At 31.7% G+C, this 24,780-nt stretch overlaps 1 long non-coding RNA gene across 1 annotated transcript; it reads right to left on the bottom strand.

Annotated features, from left to right (window-relative positions):
* Positions 1-1,047: 1,047 nt before the first annotated feature.
* LOC111636351 lies at positions 1,048-24,319 on the bottom strand. Its single transcript, XR_002758523.1, has 3 exons — positions 24,187-24,319; positions 10,659-10,782; positions 1,048-1,480 (listed from the first exon to the last, which is right to left on the bottom strand). It is a non-coding gene; the product is annotated as an uncharacterized LOC111636351 (long non-coding RNA).
* Between the last annotated feature and the right edge of the window lie 461 nt (positions 24,320-24,780).

Below are 24,780 nucleotides of genomic sequence, written 5' to 3'. Positions count from 1 at the left end.
ACTGATAGATTAGATGATGTTGATAATTCAAAATCTCAAAAATTAAATTCTGAAGTTTCTGCTTATGGAGACAATCAAGATGGAGGATATCATCTGAGTTTTTCTAATTCATTTGATGAATTAGCTTCTGATGAATGAAAGAATGAATAAGAGCATGTTTTTAAAAAGGAAGAAAAAACAAAAATGTTTTGATCAAGAATTAGAAACATATTTACATTTGCCCCTTAAACAAAGACATGGTGACCTATTTTTGTGGGGGAGAAGTTCAAAAATCACTTTTTCCTAATTTGAACAAAATAGCTATGAAATATCTAAGTCCCCCATCATCTTCCATTGAAAGTGAAAAAATTTTCAGCTGGAGNACCAGCCCAATAAACTGCAATTTTACTATATCTTATTTCTTTACTTATATTTATTATTTTATATTTTTTTTCTGTATTAATTAATTAATTATTTATTACTATTTTCTATGTTTTATTTAATGTATTTTATGCTCTTCTGAATGTGACTCTCTGAAAATTATAAATTTAAGTAACATGTCTTCAATTTTAAATGTGCTTCCTGTTCTATTCGTTAATTCCATTTTACAACCCGAAGTTGACCATTGTACTACATGATAGAAGGCTTTACTTCCGATAAATGTTTTATTTCTACCAGATTTAAGAACTTTAGATATTAATTTTACTTCAAATACATCCAGTTTCTGTAAAGTTTTTCATACAGTAAGCCTATTCATTTAATCATTTGTAAGATTTAATTAAAATATTTCAAACTATTGCTTTGATCATAAATTCTTATTTTGTATGCCAGAAAGCAACAATTTGCAGGAAAATTCCATATGTAAGTTGTATTCTGCAAAAATTTTAGGTTGCAAAAATATATTCCACTCCTATAAAACTATATTATGCCCTTTCAGTTTTCATAAATCAACTATCAATAATCATAATTTTGGCATAAATATTTTAATCAATTCAAACCACAAGAATGTCAGACATAACAAAACTATTCTAATTTCATGTCTTCCTGCCCAAAACTTGTTTCCCCCCACTTCCCTCACCAAAGGTGAAAAAAAAAATTCAATTAGAGCATGTCTCTTTGTTAAAATAATTCACTTTAAATAAGAAACAGGATTGTGCAAATTAATCAAATTGACATGCAACGTGAAAATAATAATTGACCATGCAGCCAAGAAATAGTTACTTCATATTATGTTGTTTCGCATTACTTAACAAAATGTGTTCTGTGCTAAGAACATTGGACAGTATCAGATTTATACATCTGTCTTGTACTGAGGACATTTATGTTCTAACAAAAATATTTTCAGGACAAATGTTGTACATCAATTAAAATTTCAAATAGACTTCACTTACCATTAAAGTCACAGCAGTGGTAGTCTCTGTGCTGATTTCTAAAGATATTTTAATTTTATCAGCATATCAATTAATATCTTCATTGGATATTCTTGATATTGAAAAAATTTCTGAAAGATTTAAAAATATGATTAATTTTCTTAAAAATTGTAACCAAAAGTAGTTTATTTTCTTGCACATGTTAGAAAAAAGACTAAGGACCAGTTCCACAAGTTTTAATCTCCAGATTAAATGGACTTTAATCTGTAGAATTACTCTTGATGCACTGCATGAGTATAAATCTGCAGATAAACTGCCAGATAAGTCAATTGGATAATTTTAGACAGTCAAATTTTATTCTGTAAATTAGTGATTTATTCACTAATTTACAGAATAAAATTTGACCAACCAGCTCCAATTCCAACACAAGTGGTCTTTAGTTCTATAATTTAAACCATGTTTATCCTAATCCTGACAATTTTAAAAAGTGATAAAGATCCATTGTGTTAGCTATATGCTCCTCTAATAATCGATTGCACGTATTACATTTCATGAGAATGATAGATTTGCTTTTGTCAGCTGAGCCACGTGACTTTGTTGTGATGCATCCATCTTCTTGTGTACTCCAAATTAGATCTCCAAATTAGTGTTTCATATCCTGTGGCTGGGCTGGGTAGAATTTTTAAGCATGTGGGGGGGCCTTCCATCTGTAGTATTCTTTCTCCATATCAGGTAATCCTGCTATTAGAGATTCCAATTCAGGGATGGGGTTTAAGTCTTTCGTGGCCGGAGGGGGTGCAAACTTCGGTCCTAAGCTCGACACTTTGACTGCATAAGTCGGTAACTTCCCACACGAGGTACAGAAATGAGAATTGTCGCTGATTCCAGGGTGTCTGCATCTGTAGGAGCCATCGGAGTTTCCGTTGATAGCGCATCCTTAAGATGTTTGTTAGTCTTTCTTGTACGGCTACAAGCCGAGCACTCTTGGGTTAAGAAGTAAGGGTTCTTATCAAAAAGTATGTTCTAGTTCTTGATCAATTCTGCAATATTGGTGTATATTTGCTTCCTTGTTGTGTGGATGGCCCGATTCAAGCACATACTCTGCACATTAGCAAGTAATGGTTCACTACTGGGTGGGAGTCAAATAAGTGGGTCTTTTTTATAATTATTTTTGGATTAATTGTCAGAGTTAAGCAAATCTCACTTTATATAACAATTCTTATTATGATGCATGTATTTTAAAATATTGTACTAAATAGATTACAAAAACTTTCCAGTAACCTGATATTTCAACAAAATAGGGACATTTTTGACCTCCTCCCGAGGTCTTCATCACATTTAACAATACAAAGTGTATAACAGAATATTTCAAAAAGCCTTTTGCAAGCATAGAATCTTAAACAAGCTATAAACATTTCAATGAGTTTGTGACTACTGATAAGAATTTCACTGACAAACATGATGTGTCTATTTATCACAATGTATTTGAGGTCAACACATTTGCTTATCCTCTAATATAACATCTACAAGCAAGCAGGTCTTTAAAGCTTGAACTTTGAGAGGTATTGTATTGATAAAATGCATGTCATTTGAGATATATATCAACCGTAATTTTAAACATTGTTAGAACAATTCCTGAAAAAAACAAGTGCACCAACGTTCTTACAGAAATACCTGAATTATTGCAATTCTTGATTTACCGCAATTTGTAATTTGATACCAAAATTCCAATTATTGCACTCCACATTCCAATTATCGTGGCTACAAGACAGCCCACTATATATGCAACCAGAATTACATTTAGTTCAAGCCACCAATCTCCAGGTAGCACTCTTGCAGCACTTTGTTTCTATGAAACACTGCATGCTCACTACTCCCCAGTAACTGTCCACTTTTGCCTGAAGAACATTTGGATATTTATTTCTCTACTTATTTACCCATATAAAAAAAGGCTAAAAGAAAGAATGATGATATCACGTCTACAACTATGTCTGAAAACAATACATCCAAATTATTATAAATTCAAATGTTTTTTTTTTACTGTTATCACATTAAACAGAAATTTTGAAATTAAATTGCAGTGAATACAAAAATTAAAATCGATAGTTTGTATTTACAGTGGAACCCCGGTTAACGAACGTCCTGGTTAACGACCAAATCGGTTAACGAACTTTTATTTTGCAAAAAATTTGTCTCGAATAACGAACAAAATTCGGATAATGAACGTAACGGTATTTTGTGTCAAATTTTAGTTGGTGTTAGGCATGCGCGAGTTAAGCATTGCTTTTCCGAGTGTTTGTGCTATACTTCTTTTTTTTCAGTTTTGTGATTTATATATTTAATCAATATGGCATCCAACAAAGAAAAGTCATAGTGGCAACAGAAAACGACATAGTGGCAACAGAAAACGACAGCGCAATATAAACGACAATGTGCTATCGCATTTGTGAAAAATTTTGATTAAAAGAGTAAGACAATCAACTTTAGATCAATTTCTTGTTCCTTACGGAAAGAGTTTGTTTGTTTGTTAAGTTATGGCAATGCAACACTTGGGCGATCTGCCTAGGGGAATGCCTTCTGGGAGGTGTTTTTAAGTGAAACTGGCCCCTATTTAGGCATTACAGACGGAGAAAACCTGGAAAACTCCACGTGGCCAGCCCGTCTGAGCGAGGTGCAAACCCACAAACAAACTCCCCGTGTTCAAGGTACGAAGACCACTTAGCCACTGGTAGGTTTTTTTACCGAAAGAGACTTCGACTCAAAGAATCTTCCAATGAAGTGCTACCCGTTATTTTTTTGGAGGGGATTCCCCTTCTAAGCATTAAGGTTTGTATATCTCCACTTTTCTGCCACCAACTACAACAAACGAAGGTAAGTACAGGGCTATTTTATTAAACAAAGTTTACATGTTTGTTGCTGTAATGATAGATACTACGTTTTCCTACATTTTCATGAAAGAAAATTACTGTGTCATACAAATAAAATGACAAAAATTTCAGAGACTAGAACGGATTAATTGCATTTACATTAACTTCTATGGGAAAAATTGCTTCGGTTAACGAACAATTCAGTTAACAAACGGAGTCGTGGAACGGATTAAGTTCGTTAACCGGGGTTCCACTGTATGTGCAAGCTATTTAGTTACGCTGTCTGAACTTTCGTTGCCCAAACGCAGCATTACATTGCCGTTTTCAATGTTCATGCACAGCTGCACACCCCCACTACCCACCATATTGGTATATATTATTGCTTACAGCTTTGTTTATGCCAGCAGCAAACAAGTGCCTCTACACAAATTCTCACTAGCCTAAACAGCCAGCTTTTGTCAAAACTATCATCTAATGTTTTCAACCTACTCTGAAAGTCTTCATCAGAAATTTGTAATATCCTTTTAATTTTTGTTTCAAATTGAATGAAACTTTTTATTTTTACCGTCATGTGCATTACCAAATTCTTCGATGTGGAGCTTATAATGTGGTGTCAAAGCACGTTTGCCATGCTTTTGAGATTTTTTTTTTCTTTGTTATTAATGCAACTCCATTCCTTGTTTGCCTTGAAAATTTGAAGTGCCTCCATCTCTCTGATATGCTCCCCACTTAGATTTTTTTAACATGGAGGTTTGTTGAAATAGTGGGATGAGAATTATCCCACTATTTCAACAATTCTTCTGATGCATATATTGAAGGGCTGCAACAATTTTTTTTTTATATCGGTACAAGTCATGCGTGTTGGCTGGAATGTAAATTGGCTCAAATTCAGGTTTGTGGCAGACATTAGTTAGAATGTTACCTCCTTCCAAGTATATGTGCAGATCTAGGAAATGTACCTCTCTTTCGCTTGATTGGTCAAGTTGTAATGTGAGCTCTGTAAGGATTATCATTTGTGCATCATACAAACTCCTCTACCTGTGATCCGTTCTTCCATATAATGAGCATGTCATCGATGCATCTCTTATATAGTATGAATTTCCTATTGGCCTTTGTTGGATGTTAATAACTAACCTGTTGACCATATCTAATATATTAAATCACTATTAAATATTGTTCTTGTATTCAATCAGGTTTTTGAGCCTAGCATAGCAGGCTTTGAGATATCTCTGTTCTGATTGCTCTTTTCATGCACATATTTCTCACCTTACTGATAAGGGGTTTGCATCCCACGGTTGAGAAATTCGGTAAATAGACATGGGATATTCTCCCTGCATTCCTTCAAAAAAAAATAGGAATTTTCTCTAGCAGCCATTAGAATTAGGACCATTTTGCAATAAATCTTAGCAAGCATAACCATATTATATTAACAGTTACACTACTCAAAACTGGACAACTTCTAACTAAACAGTCCAGCTTTTGTCAAAACTAACATCTAATGGTTTTCATTTACTCTGAAGGTCTACGTCAAGAATTTGAAATCTGTTCTTTACTGCTATACTATTAATGCACTCCAATTCTATACTGCTATACTTATTAATGCACTCCAATTCTCCATTACTATCTTTAGCATTGAAGTAACACTAAATCCAGCCAGCATATGGCCAGGTAAACAATTACATCCAAACTTAGGCCAGATTGCCTACAATAAACTTAGAGAGATGCATATATCACCTATTAGCTAACTGCCTAAAAGACTATCGGTACACCATCCATGATACGTTTGAACTGTTAAAAAGATTCAAACGAAATTAAACTGGCATTAAGCAAGTACACCACAGTGCTAGACTATCTCCATGTTTCCATTCATTAGATTTGAGCCTTTCTTGCATTCTAATGGATACTGAATTTTTCTAAGCTGATAATACACTATTAAATAACTCCACTAAAACCTTTAAACTATACCAGCAAAAATAATTTAAACACATTTTTGCTAGTATAGTTTAAAGGTTTTATTGGAGTTATTTAAAATTCTAAGGGATAACCTAGTACCAACAACGAATTTATAACATCAGTACATACTTGAATTAGCACACCTCTGCTAAACCTCATTTTTTAGCTTTAATAAGCAAACTTACCTGCAAAAATAAGGTGTATCAACTAGTGATGTGTTGGATTTTTGTATCCGCGGATATCCAAAAGAAAAAAAATCTGTATCTGTTACTTTTTAGCAAATCTTTAACGGATCTTTTATCTTTAAAATTTCATATAAGTAATGAAATTCATTTAAGATAGGTAGCAATAAAATACTAATAACTTCAATTCAAATCACTTTTTATTTCTTAAAATCACATATTTGGCACATTCATATTGCAAAAATTTTATCATGCAAAAATCATTTACTATTGTAAAATATTTCCATATTACACTGCTAAACTTTTTTGTCAACATTGTTTTTATTTTAATTTAACTCAACACTCTAAAAACACAAATGTAATCTATGCTATCCTGTGTCACACTAAACTATAAACAAAAACATGCGCAGTGCAAGTTAAAACATGTCGTGTTACTAATGCAAAGCGTCAACTATTGAGCCAAGGTCATACGCACCAGCTTCGACTGAGTACGAAAGTTGAGATCCGTATCCACGGATATACATTTTTAACAATCCAGCACATAAACAGAGGGCTACCTGTTGGTACTAGTTATGTGAACTGATGGTTTACTTGCTCAAGAACAAAACAATACATGCGTTCTTTCTTCAGATACTTTAATATACCCATCACATTGATGACATTTTGATACTTTGGAAACCCAAACCTGACATGAATAAACTGTTGCAAAAATTTAATGTCAACCCTTACCAACTTACACTTAAAATAGACAAAACTAGCACCAACAAAATCCATTTTCTTGATCCCTACATCATGTTAATATATTCCAGACTTGCAGAATTTGTTTTATCATAAAAATAGCAACCTACTGAACTTTAAAAGAAATTCCAGGATATTTTATTGTAAATTCTAATGTTTTCAATTGTCACAGGAGAGGATATAGCTTTCTACAAATTGGAATGCGGAAATAGATTGTTTTTAAGAATTATTTGAAAAAATGTGTTTAAAAAATTATTTTGAAGAGTTTTTTTAATTTGGTTTAAATTCAATTTAAATTATTTTTTAAAAAATTTGACAGAATTCTGTAAAAAAAATTCTCATTTATACATTTTTTTCAAATAATTCTTAAAAACATCCCATTTCCACATTCCAGTTTGGAGAATGCTATATCCTGAGAAGGATCTCCTGTGATGATTGAAAACGTTAGAGTTTACAATAGAATATACTGGAATTTCTTTTAAGGTTCAGTTGGTTGCTATTTTTATCTTTCTAAAAAAACGACAGGATTGAAATGCAGAATTATAAGATGTATAACAAACCTACCACTTGTTTATGTTTTATTCCTGCCATTTCCTGTGGACCACACAGTCATAAGCTGACTGGGTTTAGAATGTTAACACACTACTCCAACACTAAACAGTAAGATAGAATTGGAGTGCATTAATAGCATAGCAATAAACTTATTCCGTTATTAGCTCCAGAAATCAAACTTAAGAACAACACCCGCCCTATTAACAACAAGGAAGAGCCTTATAGTGGACTTTGATCCAAGGCTACAAACCACTTATAAAAAAAACTGCCAAATGCTTTAAAACAAAGCCAACAATTCAGTACATTACAACAGTCTTTTGCTTATTATCCAATGCCAAAAACAACAGGAATAGAGCACCAGGGGTATATTCTGTCCTCATAATAGACAATAGATGTGAAAGAGATCTTACGTGCACAGGTCTAACAGATCAGAGACACGTAGAATTAAAGAATACCAACAGGACATTTCTGAAAATAAACTAGTAACAAACTCTGGCCCAATATGAGAGCGAGCCCAGGGTGTCAATTGTCTGGAATAAGGTCAAACTCATAATGAAAGTCTTTCATGATCAAAAACTAAGAACCATGAAGGTATGGGAAATTTTTAAATCATCAAATTGATGAAAAGTACATTAATAGTAAAGACTAAGGATGCACAAATTAATCAGTCACGCACTATCGGCCGATACTGACTAATCGGCTGATTATTAACACAAATTATTAACACTAGCTAATTATATTATGATGATTATTGCACGAAATTATATATTCTTCATAAAAATATAAATTTATAACAATTTGTTATAAAAATATTTTTCAATATAATGTTATTTTTTCTTTTTCAGATTCATGTATTAAATTAAAATGATAAATTATTATTTTGATAAACTTCTTAATTTTAATTAATATCCAAATCCTTAAATGGTTTCCAGTGTTGCTTGGAAAAAGATAAAAACAAGTAGTAGTTTTCCAAGTGCAATTTATGCCAGTTTTCTATTTCAAGAGATGGAATAAATGCTAAAACTTTCACCACCAAAAACATGATAAATCATCTGGAAAAATGTCATCGTGAAAATTTTTAAAAATAAACTTAAAAAGATAAAAACAAAGTTCCGAAATGAAAGAAGCTGGATGTTCATCAGTAACAACAGAAACTCATATCCAAAGACAAGCTACTTTAACTCAATTAATAGAGAAAAAAATTGTGGAATGTCAACGATCCAAAGAAGTTCATTATTTGATTGCATAAATGATAAGTGTAGACATACAGCAATACTTTGTTGCATCATATTTAAGATTTCAAAGATTACTAAAAAAAATTGTCCCTAATTTAAATATTCCCAGAAGAAAATATTTTTCTGAAAATATCATCCTTGATATATTTCAAAAAGTTCAGTCAAAAATTCAGAAAAGCTATTGATAATTCAGAATATTTCTTTAACCGCTGACATTTGGACAGCAACTACAAATAATTTTCCTTTTTAAATGTAACAGCCCCACTGGTTGAAGGATGATTTTCAGCAAGAAAGAGCTGTTTTGCAAATTGTTCCCTTTGAAGATTCCCACACAGCTACACAAATCAGTGAACAGATAAAAATTGTTCTTGAATGGTATAAGTTGACAAGTGGTAAGATATTCTTAGTACTAAGAGATTTCGAAGCAAATATGGTAGCTGGAATTGGGAATTGTAACTTAGAGGTATTATCATGCTTTACACATACACTGCAGCTGATACTAAACAAATGCATATTTTCTCAACAAGATGTGAAAACTATAATCACGGTTAATAGAAATATTGTCACACATTTTAATCATTCTGCTGTAGCTGTAAGCAAATTGGAAGATTTGCGAGACAAGTTAGGTTTGCAAAACAAATTAATTCAAGATGTTCCTACTTGCTGAAATTCTACATACATGTTGCAAAGAAACTTGAAACAGCAAGAAGCCCTTGTCACATATGCTATAGATAATAAAATTCCTTTGAGTACATATCAGTGGTCTCTCATTGAAAAAAATTGTTCTACTTTTAAAATTATTCAAAGAAATTACTGTGGAAAGCCAGCAACCGAGAAACCATATCATCTTCAATAATTCACACAATAGATACTCTGAAATTATTCTTATTATCAAAAGTAAAGAGCAGTAGTTCCTTTAGTGACAATAGGAGGACTAGAAAATTCAATATAAATTCAGCATATATAGAAAAGAAGTCTTTATGGTTGTCATCCTTATTAGATCCAAGATTCAAAATTAAATTTAAAAAAAAAATGGTAGAGGAAGGAAAGAGATGGACAACTGATAGATTAGATGATGTTGATAATTCAAAATCTCAAAAATTAAATTCTGAAGTTTCTGCTTATGGAGACAATCAAGATGGAGGATATCATCTGAGTTTTTCTAATTCATTTGATGAATTAGCTTCTGATGAATGAAAGAATGAATAAGAGCATGTTTTTAAAAAGGAAGAAAAAACAAAAATGTTTTGATCAAGAATTAGAAACATATTTACATTTGCCCCTTAAACAAAGACATGGTGACCTATTTTTGTGGGGGAGAAGTTCAAAAATCACTTTTTCCTAATTTGAACAAAATAGCTATGAAATATCTAAGTCCCCCATCATCTTCCATTGAAAGTGAAAAAATTTTCAGCTGGAGGTAACATTTAAGAGAGCTGAAAATGGTGAAATTCTCATGTTTTTTTATTAGTTTCTTCAGGGTTTTAAAGTTTGAATATTAAATTTTTATTTGTTTTATATATTTAAAGTTTAAACTTTAAATAAAACAGATAGTTTTGAATAGGTTACATTATGATATGTATTGATAAAAGAAATAATTTAAGTTAAAATTTTTTTAATATTTAGATTGTCATGTAATAAATAATAAATATATAACAGAACTTTATTATGTTTTATTACTAGCCTTATACGTAACATTATAACAAAAATATTAAAATGCAAAGTTGGCCGATTATTAAAATCGATTAATCGGGAAAATGGCTGATACGGCCAATTACTTACCAATTAATCAGTGCATCCTTAGTAAAGACAAACAATATCCACCATATGGCAGTTGTCAGCTGATAAACCTTTAAAAAGCAAATGGCCCTCTGAGAACTTGTAATATCATTTATCCATTTCCTTTCTGCAAAAGTGAAAAAAAAAGTTGAAATACAAAAAAAGTGAGTGCAATAGTGACAAAACAAAGTGAAAACAGAAGAAAAACTCAGCAAAATAGTAGTGAAGATTGTATTTAACCAAAACAGAATAAAAAAACAAAAAAGCATTTAAAAAATTTCTGTATATACTAGTGATGAGACGATACCAAAATTTCTCCAATTTGTTTGAATACTTTCTGAAGTTTATTTTAGTTTAGAAAAATTAACTATTTACATTATCAGCACAACATATTCATGAATTAATAAACAAAGCTTAAGAATAGAAAACAATTGGCAAATCCAGAATCGATTTTCACATTTCTTTTGAAAGATTGATTCTGTATTTTCCAGTCATTTTCCCATTTTTAAGCTTGGCATTTATTAATTAAAGACCTCATGGAAGTATAGTGCTAACTCTCAATCACATTTCTGAGGTAACTGAGTTTGAATGTTCATACAATTTTAGGACTTTTTTCGAATAATTGAGCCACTCAATTGCCAAATTGATTAACTCCACAAAACAAAAAGTATAAAAATTGAGAATACAAATTAGTTTAAAAATTTTTTTTTAAACTTTAAATTTAAATAAACATTGCAGAATGTATTATATATTATATTAAAGCATAGCTTCAACATAAATTTTATGTGAAAAATTTAACTATTAAACGCCCAAGCCGCATGTTGTCATCTGGTTAAAGATTTACAAATGGAGTTAATCTATTTGGCTTGTGAACAGCTCAATTGGGGTGTTAATAATTTTGCACTTCGAACATTACCTGTAGATGTGATTGTCATCTCAATGTTTTGAGATTTTTCATTTTAGAATTTTTTTTCAAACATTCAAATTCAATTACCTCAAACGTAATTCTGAAAGTAAGCACTATTCATCTCTGAGGGCTTCATTGTGCTCTTAATATAAATTGTTAATTTTCTAAACTAAAATAAACTTTAGAAAGTATTCAAAACAACCAAAAATCATATCAGAATCTGAATCAAAATCAAGAGAAGTTTGGTATTGTCCAATCATTAAAGCAGTGTTAAAATTCAAAACACAAAATTTTTACATGTTAAATCTGAACTGAAACGAAGATGGTCTGAAGCATGCAAGAAGAAAATATTTCTTGAAAAATCTTGTGACTAGTTACAAGAAATATTTGAAATTCCAATAGTAGAAGCAGAAACACTAAAATTCAGGCCATCCATTTTGCACACCAGAATCCTTATGTTCAAGAATTTACTACACCCAGCGTACAAGTTGTCCATTAAGAAATGGCAATTCAAATCAGAACACATGAAAGACATTGTTAGGCAAAGAAAGATAAAAATTCAAGAGGAATTTAAAAAGAAACTAGGTTTAATGGCAGATGTACCCAAGACCAGGTTTGGATATACAAAGAATGGCAACATCAGTCTGAAATTTTTCATATATCCAAAATCAGCAGCCAAAACAATGGGCCTCCACACTACTCTAATAATACATTTCAAAGTCACGTTATTAACCATTTCAAGTGTGCACAAAATCCACGTGGAAAAATTCAATATGCTACAGAAACCACAAAACCTTACATATAAACAAATTCATGGTATCAGAGTTGATAGATATACTGGTCCTTGCACTATGCTCTAAAGTCCAGTTAATGTGTCAGGCTGCCAATAGCTGGCATTAGAGTCATACTTAGATGGAAGAAGTCGGTTTATCTATTTGGTTAGTTTAGTAATAATTTTCATACATTTTGTAATTTTTCTCTGAGAAAAAGAAACAAACATGCCATATAAATGTTTTGCACCTGGGTGTAAGTCTACTGTAAATCTGATGAAAAGCAGCATTTTTTACACCACCTCCGAAGCAGTTAGATAAATGGAAATGTTTAATTCCTTGAAAAACTTTACAACAAGAAAATCTCAAATATGTGACTAGCATTTTGATGAAAGATTTCTGATTAACAATTACATTCATATAATTGAGGGTAAAAGAGCTGAGATTTCCTATGGAAAATGGCAACTAACACAAGATGCTTATCCTTTAAATTTTCTCAATTGCCTGTCATTTATCAGTTAAAGTTCCTAAATTATGGCAGTCTCCAAGCAAAAGGAAAACTACTGCCAACATAAATAATAATTCAAAAGTGCAACAGTATCAAGTAAGTAAAATGTCCTTTTAATAATGATGTTTAAAAACATTAATAAATTATTTGCTTTTTGAAGTAACTAGCTGGTGCAATTGAAGATCCATCAAATTCACATTCTGATCTATCAGCATCAGGTATAACGTGTAGAAATAGCATAAAACAGTAGTACAATTCTTTTGCCTCTTATGTCTTCATTAAATTCTTGATTATTCACAATCATTGTCTATGTTGGATTCTGTACAGTAATAAGACTTATTATACTGGTGTTTTCATTTTAGCAAATAGAGATCTTATTCAGAAAAACAAAATGTTTTATTTTTTATCTGTATAATCCATATTTGTGTTATAGACCTGATGGACCATCTTCAGCAGGTTTACATTATAATTCTATAAGAAAATTTTTAAATAAAAACTCATTTAATTTAAATAATTTACACATACCTTATTGTTTATCTCCAACACAAAAATATAGATAGGAATAATTATAGGATGGCTTTATAACAATGTTAATTTTGAAGAAAAATTGCCTGTATAAAAAAAATGATAAAACTTGTTTAAAATTTAAAGTTTTCTAAATGGATTTAAAATTGGCTATTACTTATCCAGCACATTTGTTCAATCTTATTAGACTTATTTAAAGAGAACACTAAAGGAAAGAGATATCTTTCTGCATGTGACTCCCCTACCAGGCTTTCTTAGTAACCTGACTTTGTGAAGTCTGCTTAACATTGGCCAGCCTTCTGGAATTGTCAAAGCAGCTTTTGTCACAAAATTTGTGTTTTAACTGCATTTTTTAAATTAATCTCTGAACTTGCAGACCATGATTTGTATCACAAGAAATCTTTGACTATATAATACATTACTTGGCAGGCTATGTAGTCCATAAAGTCAAGCCCTCAATTAAATGTACAGAGTGCAGCAATTAACTGATTTTCATTGATGTCCCCTGGCTGCTATGCTAACGAACAAAAAATATCACAGGGAAATTTAACTGCCATCTGGAAAGGTTTTCAATTTACTAAATTGGGCAGAAAAAAATTACAAATCAAAAGTTGTTGAATGTTACAAAACATTCCTATTCTGATATCATTGATGGGATATTACTCTTAAAGAAATTAAATTTGTACTTTCTTGGATGCACTAAATATAATCATAAAAGTACTATAACTACTGCCATATTACATTTCTACGTGGTATGTAGGCTGCATTTTTTTGTACGTGCTAGAAATTCTCAGCTTGCTTGCTTGTTCAAATGAGTAAAAATAATAATAAACAACTGCACATTGGAGTAAACTAAACAACACGTACCTCAGAAAATCTAACTGATGCATTAAAATTTAACACTACAAATGTTTTCAGACCCCTCCTGGGTCCTTCAGGTAAAGAATCATTTGAAAACGTTATTAAATACGAAAAAACATTGGTTTGGAATGATTTTTAAATCAGAAAGATAGAACGGAATCATGTGATCAATACCTCCGAATGTCAAAGCTTCTACGTCATATTGAGAGTTATGAGTCTAAAAAGCACAGAAAACTTCCCAAAACAATAGGTTTTTTTTTCCAATGGGTCAGAACATTTAAAACTGTTTGCAAAATACTAGCATATCAATCATCATCAACTACTACTTTTCAGATTTTGATAAATTAAATTTTATTTTAAAATTTAATGTATCTCTGTACTTTTAATAAAAATTAAAAACAATAACAGATTTTTAAATATCTTAATTTAAAACTGTTATATTGTTACATATTGTATATTCAAGTTTAGTGCATAATTTCTTTGTACAATGTATCTCTTTAATAAATCATGCATTTCCATTTTTGCTATATTGTATTTTTCATTGCATATCTATGACAATATAATTGCGAAAACCATAATTATCCTCTAATGCATTTAAGCAGCCACAGAAATTTAACTCAAAGGCAAACTTTATTCTTAAAATAATTGTAATCCTACATAAGTACACAATTCTATTTGATTCAACAGTGATAAACAGTATTTGGGACATCTTACACTTTTGTATTCTTGGAATAAGCAATGCAACCTCTTGTATATGGAATAAGCAATGCAACCTCTTGTATATTCAAGTCATGACATTCACGTTGTTTTTCTATATTTAGTAGTTTATAATCATTTTCTTAATCTGCATCATTTTCTTAAGATTCTGCACCATTTTCTTAAGATTCTGCACCATTTTCTTAAGATTCTGCACGCAATTTCTTATGACATTCACGTTGTTTTTCTATATTTAGTAGTTTATAAGATTCTGCACCATTAAAAGTAGAATATGAAAACAGATTTATTAATTAATAGCCTACTGACATCTTTTCTTGTTTATAAGCAGGCATATACAAATTATATATACGATTAAAACATCAAGTAATGTCTTTTGGACTCTTATCACTTTTCATTCTATTTTTTAAACTGACTTGAAGTCAAGACATTCATTCTCCTTCTTCTAACAGCCCAATTTGATTCCAATTTGATATATCTGATTCTAAAAGACTGATCTCTATTGACTTTTAATCCTTTTCTCTCTAACCTGTTCCTGGCTCAACTTTACTCTCTATCTAATGAGATAGTAGATAGAAGCTCAACTTTACTCTATCTAGCTCCTTGTCACTGCGTCTTGCAACAATTCAACTATTAATAACATGAGCTTAAAATTGACACACTCAAAATCCACTCTAAATCCCATTTTTGTAACACTAACCTAACCTACATCTGCATGACCATTTACATAAATTTAATTTTGGAATTGTATAGAACTCTCATTTGACCCCTTTTATTCCTGACTCAAAAGTTTCAACGAGAACATCACATAATAATATATAGTTAAAAAAAGTTAGTTAGGCACATCTTTTCTTACCCTTAACAAAAATTCCCAAAATTATTTTAAAATGAATACAAATTGTAAGCAAAAAAACAGTCTAATCAATTTAATGTTGTTAATATTTGTTTCTATCATAAATAAATAATGTTCAAAACTGAATTAAAAATAATATTTATAAGCAGTCTTCTAAAAAGAACAAAAAGCAATATCAGAGTAAAAAATGAGAAAATTTCATACACTAAAAGAATTTCAAACATTTACAGCAGACTCTCCATATACTCAAACCAAACTTACACCCTGGACACGCTGGAAGTGGCAAAAATATTTATTATGCCAGTATTGGAGCTATTGGCAATACAAGGACCAGTATATTGACTTTGGCAGCATCCCACAACACCCACAAAGCACCAGATTCCCGTGGCGGCGGCACCATAATGGAAAGTGCCATCCCACTGGTGAGCCAGCCTTCTGAGGAAGCTGCCGGAGCCCAAAACAAATGCTTTCGCCCGTACCGCTGGAATGGCCTGAGGACGGGCTCTGGGGAGTGGCGAAACCCAGATGAGCCCGACAGTTAACCACTAAACCAGGATCCGAGCACAGGCAGCCTGCCTGTCAAAAGGGTAGGTGGCCAAGGCAGATGGATGAAAAACAAAACCTCTTTTAAAGGAAACTCTAAAACAGGGGTGGCCAATCTTTTTAGCAGGCGGGCCAAATTTCAGAAATAATATTTCCTGCCGAGTCCACGCACATAATTTTTTTTGTTAATTAAAGTAAACAAGCAAGCGTGCTACAGCTTCAACCACATCNAGAATTCTTTAAAACATCCCATTTCCACATTCCAGTTTGGAGAATGCTATATCCTGAGAAGGATCTCCTGTGATGATTGAAAACGTTAGAGTTTACAATAGAATATACTGGAATTTCTTTTAAGGTTCAGTTGGTTGCTATTTTTATCTTTCTAAAAAAACGACAGGATTGAAATGCAGAATTATAAGATGTATAACAAACCTACCACTTGTTTATGTTTTATTCCTGCCATTTCCTGTGGACCACACAGTCATAAGCTGACTGGGTTTAGAATGTTAACACACTACTCCAACACTAAACAGTAAGATAGAATTGGAGTGCATTAATAGCATAGCAATAAACTTATTCCGTTATTAGCTCCAGAAATCAAACTTAAGAACAACACCCGCCCTATTAACAACAAGGAAGAGCCTTATAGTGGACTTTGATCCAAGGCTACAAACCACTTATAAAAAAAACTGCCAAATGCTTTAAAACAAAGCCAACAATTCAGTACATTACAACAGTCTTTTGCTTATTATCCAATGCCAAAAACAACAGGAATAGAGCACCAGGGGTATATTCTGTCCTCATAATAGACAATAGATGTGAAAGAGATCTTACGTGCACAGGTCTAACAGATCAGAGACACGTAGAATTAAAGAATACCAACAGGACATTTCTGAAAATAAACTAGTAACAAACTCTGGCCCAATATGAGAGCGAGCCCAGGGTGTCAATTGTCTGGAATAAGGTCAAACTCATAATGAAAGTCTTTCATGATCAAAAACTAAGAACCATGAAGGTATGGGAAATTTTTAAATCATCAAATTGATGAAAAGTACATTAATAGTAAAGACTAAGGATGCACAAATTAATCAGTCACGCACTATCGGCCGATACTGACTAATCGGCTGATTATTAACACAAATTATTAACACTAGCTAATTATATTATGATGATTATTGCACGAAATTATATATTCTTCATAAAAATATAAATTTATAACAATTTGTTATAAAAATATTTTTCAATATAATGTTATTTTTTCTTTTTCAGATGTATTAAATTAAAATGATAAATTATTATTTTGATAAACTTTTAAATTTTAATTAATATCTAAATTCAAACACCTCATGGCTTCCAGTATTGCTTGGAAATTTTTTAAGAAAGATAAAAACGAGANAACAAAGCTTAAGAATAGAAAACAATTGGCAAATCCAGAATCGATTTTCACATTTCTTTTGAAAGATTGATTCTGTATTTTCCAGTCATTTTCCCATTTTTAAGCTTGGCATTTATTAATTAAAGACCTCATGGAAGTATAGTGCTAACTCTCAATCACATTTCTGAGGTAACTGAGTTTGAATGTTCATACAATTTTAGGACTTTTTTCGAATAATTGAGCCACTCAATTGCCAAATTGATTAACTCCACAAAACAAAAAGTATAAAAATTGAGAATACAAATTAGTTTAAAAATTTTTTTTTAAACTTTAAATTTAAATAAACATTGCAGAATGTATTATATATTATATTAAAGCATAGCTTCAACATAAATTTTATGTGAAAAATTTAACTATTAAACGCCCAAGCCGCATGTTGTCATCTGGTTAAAGATTTACAAATGGAGTTAATCTATTTGGCTTGTGAACAGCTCAATTGGGGTGTTAATAATTTTGCACTTCGAACATTACCTGTAGATGTGATTGTCATCTCAATGTTTTGAGATTTTTCATTTTAGAATTTTTTTTCAAACATTCAAATTCAATTACCTCAAACGTAATTCTGAAAGTAAGCACTATTCATCTCTGAGGGCTTCATTGTGCTCTTAATATAAATTGTTAATTTTCTAAACTAAAATAAACTTTAGAAAGTATTCAAAACAACCAAAAATCATATCAGAATCTGAATCAAAATCAAGAGAAGTTTGGTATTGTCCAATCATTAAAGCAGTGTTAAAATTCAAAACACAAAATTTTTACATGTTAAATCTGAACTGAAACGAAGATGGTCTGAAGCATGCAAGAAGAAAATATTTCTTGAAAAATCTTGTGACTAGTTACAAGAAATATTTGAAATTCCAATAGTAGAAGCAGAAACACTAAAATTCAGGCCATCCATTTTGCACACCAGAATCCTTATGTTCAAGAATTTACTACACCCAGCGTACAAGTTGTCCATTAAGAAATGGCAATTCAAATCAGAACACATGAAAGACATTGTTAGGCAAAGAAAGATAAAAATTCAAGAGGAATTTAAAAAGAAACTAGGTTTAATGGCAGATGTACCCAAGACCAGGTTTGGATATACAAAGAATGGCAACATCAGTCTGAAATTTTTCATATATCCAAAATCAGCAGCCAAAACAATGGGCCTCCACACTACTCTAATAATACATTTCAAAGTCACGTTATTAACCATTTCAAGTGTGCACAAAATCCACGTGGAAAAATTCAATATGCTACAGAAACCACAAAACCTTACATATAAACAAATTCATGGTATCAGAGTTGATAGATATACTGGTCCTTGCACTATGCTCTAAAGTCCAGTTAATGTGTCAGGCTGCCAATAGCTGGCATTAGAGTCATACTTAGATGGAAGAAGTCGGTTTATCTATTTGGTTAGTTTAGTAATAATTTTCATACATTTTGTAATTTTTCTCTGAGAAAAAGAAACAAACATGCCATATAAATGTTTTGCACCTGGGTGTAAGTCTACTGTAAATCTGATGAAAAGCAGCATTTTTTACACCACCTCCGAAGCAGTTAGATAAATGGAAATGTTTAATTCCTTGAAAAACTTTACAACAAGAAAATCTCAAATATGTGACTAGCATTTTGATGAAAGATTTCTGATTAACAATTACATTCATATAATTGAGGGTAAAAGAGCTGAGATTTCCTATGGAAAATGGCAACTAACACAAGATGCTTATCCTTTAAATTTTCTCAATTGCCTGTCATTTATCAGTTAAAGTTCCTAAATTATGGCAGTCTCCAAGCAAAAGGAAAACTACTGCCAACATAAATAATAATTCAAAAGTGCAACAGTATCAAGTAAGTAAAATGTCCTTTTAATAATGATGTTTAAAAACATTAATAAATTATTTGCTTTTTGAAGTAACTAGCTGGTGCAATTGAAGATCCATCAAATTCACATTCTGATCTATCAGCATCAGGTATAACGTGTAGAAATAGCATAAAACAGTAGTACAATTCTTTTGCCTCTTATGTCTTCATTAAATTCTTGATTATTCACAATCATTGTCTATGTTGGATTCTGTACAGTAATAAGACTTATTATACTGGTGTTTTCATTTTAGCAAATAGAGATCTTATTCAGAAAAACAAAATGTTTTATTTTTTATCTGTATAATCCATATTTGTGTTATAGACCTGATGGACCATCTTCAGCAGGTTTACATTATAATTCTATAAGAAAATTTTTAAATAAAAACTCATTTAATTTAAATAATTTACACATACCTTATTGTTTATCTCCAACACAAAAATATAGATAGGAATAATTATAGGATGGCTTTATAACAATGTTAATTTTGAAGAAAAATTGCCTGTATAAAAAAAATGATAAAACTTGTTTAAAATTTAAAGTTTTCTAAATGGATTTAAAATTGGCTATTACTTATCCAGCACATTTGTTCAATCTTATTAGACTTATTTAAAGAGAACACTAAAGGAAAGAGATATCTTTCTGCATGTGACTCCCCTACCAGGCTTTCTTAGTAACCTGACTTTGTGAAGTCTGCTTAACATTGGCCAGCCTTCTGGAATTGTCAAAGCAGCTTTTGTCACAAAATTTGTGTTTTAACTGCATTTTTTAAATTAATCTCTGAACTTGCAGACCATGATTTGTATCACAAGAAATCTTTGACTATATAATACATTACTTGGCAGGCTATGTAGTCCATAAAGTCAAGCCCTCAATTAAATGTACAGAGTGCAGCAATTAACTGATTTTCATTGATGTCCCCTGGCTGCTATGCTAACGAACAAAAAATATCACAGGGAAATTTAACTGCCATCTGGAAAGGTTTTCAATTTACTAAATTGGGCAGAAAAAAATTACAAATCAAAAGTTGTTGAATGTTACAAAACATTCCTATTCTGATATCATTGATGGGATATTACTCTTAAAGAAATTAAATTTGTACTTTCTTGGATGCACTAAATATAATCATAAAAGTACTATAACTACTGCCATATTACATTTCTACGTGGTATGTAGGCTGCATTTTTTTGTACGTGCTAGAAATTCTCAGCTTGCTTGCTTGTTCAAATGAGTAAAAATAATAATAAACAACTGCACATTGGAGTAAACTAAACAACACGTACCTCAGAAAATCTAACTGATGCATTAAAATTTAACACTACAAATGTTTTCAGACCCCTCCTGGGTCCTTCAGGTAAAGAATCATTTGAAAACGTTATTAAATACGAAAAAACATTGGTTTGGAATGATTTTTAAATCAGAAAGATAGAACGGAATCATGTGATCAATACCTCCGAATGTCAAAGCTTCTACGTCATATTGAGAGTTATGAGTCTAAAAAGCACAGAAAACTTCCCAAAACAATAGGTTTTTTTTTCCAATGGGTCAGAACATTTAAAACTGTTTGCAAAATACTAGCATATCAATCATCATCAACTACTACTTTTCAGATTTTGATAAATTAAATTTTATTTTAAAATTTAATGTATCTCTGTACTTTTAATAAAAATTAAAAACAATAACAGATTTTTAAATATCTTAATTTAAAACTGTTATATTGTTACATATTGTATATTCAAGTTTAGTGCATAATTTCTTTGTACAATGTATCTCTTTAATAAATCATGCATTTCCATTTTTGCTATATTGTATTTTTCATTGCATATCTATGACAATATAATTGCGAAAACCATAATTATCCTCTAATGCATTTAAGCAGCCACAGAAATTTAACTCAAAGGCAAACTTTATTCTTAAAATAATTGTAATCCTACATAAGTACACAATTCTATTTGATTCAACAGTGATAAACAGTATTTGGGACATCTTACACTTTTGTATTCTTGGAATAAGCAATGCAACCTCTTGTATATGGAATAAGCAATGCAACCTCTTGTATATTCAAGTCATGACATTCACGTTGTTTTTCTATATTTAGTAGTTTATAATCATTTTCTTAATCTGCATCATTTTCTTAAGATTCTGCACCATTTTCTTAAGATTCTGCACCATTTTCTTAAGATTCTGCACGCAATTTCTTATGACATTCACGTTGTTTTTCTATATTTAGTAGTTTATAAGATTCTGCACCATTAAAAGTAGAATATGAAAACAGATTTATTAATTAATAGCCTACTGACATCTTTTCTTGTTTATAAGCAGGCATATACAAATTATATATACGATTAAAACATCAAGTAATGTCTTTTGGACTCTTATCACTTTTCATTCTATTTTTTAAACTGACTTGAAGTCAAGACATTCATTCTCCTTCTTCTAACAGCCCAATTTGATTCCAATTTGATATATCTGATTCTAAAAGACTGATCTCTATTGACTTTTAATCCTTTTCTCTCTAACCTGTTCCTGGCTCAACTTTACTCTCTATCTAATGAGATAGTAGATAGAAGCTCAACTTTACTCTATCTAGCTCCTTGTCACTGCGTCTTGCAACAATTCAACTATTAATAACATGAGCTTAAAATTGACACACTCAAAATCCACTCTAAATCCCATTTTTGTAACACTAACCTAACCTACATCTGCATGACCATTTACATAAATTTAATTTTGGAATTGTATAGAACTCTCATTTGACCCCTTTTATTCCTGACTCAAAAGTTTCAACGAGAACATCACATAATAATATATAGTTAAAAAAAGTTAGTTAGGCACATCTTTTCTTACCCTTAACAAAAATTCCCAAAATTATTTTAAAATGAATACAAATTGTAAGCAAAAAAACAGTCTAATCAATTTAATGTTGTTAATATTTGTTTCTATCATAAATAAATAATGTTCAAAACTGAATTAAAAATAATATTTATAAGCAGTCTTCTAAAAAGAACAAAAAGCAATATCAGAGTAAAAAATGAGAAAATTTCATACACTAAAAGAATTTCAAACATTTACAGCAGACTCTCCATATACTCAAACCAAACTTACACCCTGGACACGCTGGAAGTGGCAAAAATATTTATTATGCCAGTATTGGAGCTATTGGCAATACAAGGACCAGTATATTGACTTTGGCAGCATCCCACAACACCCACAAAGCACCAGATTCCCGTGGCGGCGGCACCATAATGGAAAGTGCCATCCCACTGGTGAGCCAGCCTTCTGAGGAAGCTGCCGGAGCCCAAAACAAATGCTTTCGCCCGTACCGCTGGAATGGCCTGAGGACGGGCTCTGGGGAGTGGCGAAACCCAGATGAGCCCGACAGTTAACCACTAAACCAGGATCCGAGCACAGGCAGCCTGCCTGTCAAAAGGGTAGGTGGCCAAGGCAGATGGATGAAAAACAAAACCTCTTTTAAAGGAAACTCTAAAACAGGGGTGGCCAATCTTTTTAGCAGGCGGGCCAAATTTCAGAAATAATATTTCCTGCCGAGTCCACGCACATAATTTTTTTTGTTAATTAAAGTAAACAAGCAAGCGTGCTACAGCTTCAACCACATCATTGCTTTCCAGTAGGTGAGATCGTGGTCAAACACATGCCTGGTTTAATGTAAAAAAAAAAAAAAACAGAAAAAATAGGTATATTTATTTTTTTAAAGAAAATAAAACATAACCGAGAATCATTTATTTAATAACCGAGAAACATATTTATTAAACAATTTAAAAGTGAGACATCTGACTTTGTTTTACAGGACTAAGTGCATCAAAATTAATCTCAACTGATGTTGTTGCTACATGCAGTTTTGCAAATGAACATCAGTAATTCATGTTCTCACTTGTGATTTGATGTACTTCATGCGACTAAAAAGTTGTTCACACGCATAAGTGTTTCCAAATAGCGAAACCATCGACAGAGCGTGTTTGTAAAACGCAGGATATTTATCCTTGTCCAAATATGTTTCATAGAACTCTTCCAAACCTTCTTAATTCTTCTAATGTTCATTTGGTGATATGTACAATAAAGTTAACATTTATGTTTATTTGACCAAGCTCCGTGGGTTGCAACACGACTCCCGGCGGGCTGCATGCGGCCCATGGTCCTCATGTTGGCCACCCCTGCTCTAAAATGTCAATTCTGGCTAGAAAGAAAGAAAAGGTAACTTAGCTCTATAGAAGACATGTACATGCAAAAGAAAAAAAAAAGGTTGACAGGTTGTGACACATGTCAGGTGTGAACAGAGTAACATGGTGGATGAGTTTCAGCAGACTCTCTTTCCACCCTGTGGTCCACTACGTATTGCTACTGTATAATATGTCGTGCTTAGAAGCGGGTTGCTCTTTACGTCATTAGATACGTCATTATATCATTTTGACCGTACGAAACCGCCACGATAAATCGTCTGGCTAAACACTGTAATTCTATTAGGACACAGAGTGTGGCGGCTAATATCGTTTTTTCTTTCTTTCCTCTACATCAAAAATAACCAAGCTTAATTAAACTAACGCTTACCTTCCGTCCAGGTGAACTCATCATCGTTTTTTCTTTCCTCCGAACAGAAAATCGTCACCAAACACTCGACTACCGACTGTTTTTCCCGCGCGAAGCGGTACAGTACCGCAGAAGACGTCAAACTCCGATAATTAACTTACGTTTATTTTTGCTTTTTTTTAAATTATTTAATTACGTAAATAATATAAAAAGCTATTTCGATAAATAATATTCTGGTATCGTTCGAAAAAAATTTCTTTTTTATTATCGCCGCCTGGATTTGTAAATTAGCCGCGTCCACGTGGTTTCTGTTTACATCGCTCCGTGTCACGTGGTCTCTGTCGCCGTTCCGTCTAAGTCAGTGTTTCTCAACCTCTAACGAATCGTCACCCCCTTCAAAGTAGTATCGTCCCCATCAATAAAACCGTTATGTAGTATCGCCCCGTTCACTACAAAATTACGATGCCGAGGGCCAAGGCTAACGTCAAATTCGTACTGCATCGAATAGACTAGTGACTAGTATAGTGTTTTTTGTTTAATTATTGTACTATATAACGAATAAAATATCTAATTATTCTTAATATAATGTTTTACTATATCGCCCAGAAAATTGTT

The sequence above is a fragment of the Centruroides sculpturatus genome, unplaced genomic scaffold (genome assembly GCF_000671375.1).
Source record: "Centruroides sculpturatus isolate CEXI.00-Female unplaced genomic scaffold, Cexi_2.0 scaffold859, whole genome shotgun sequence".
Taxonomy (NCBI): domain Eukaryota; kingdom Metazoa; phylum Arthropoda; class Arachnida; order Scorpiones; family Buthidae; genus Centruroides; species Centruroides sculpturatus.
The sequence above is the reverse complement of the archived record's forward strand: the minus strand, read 5'-3'. Positions and strand labels throughout refer to the sequence as shown.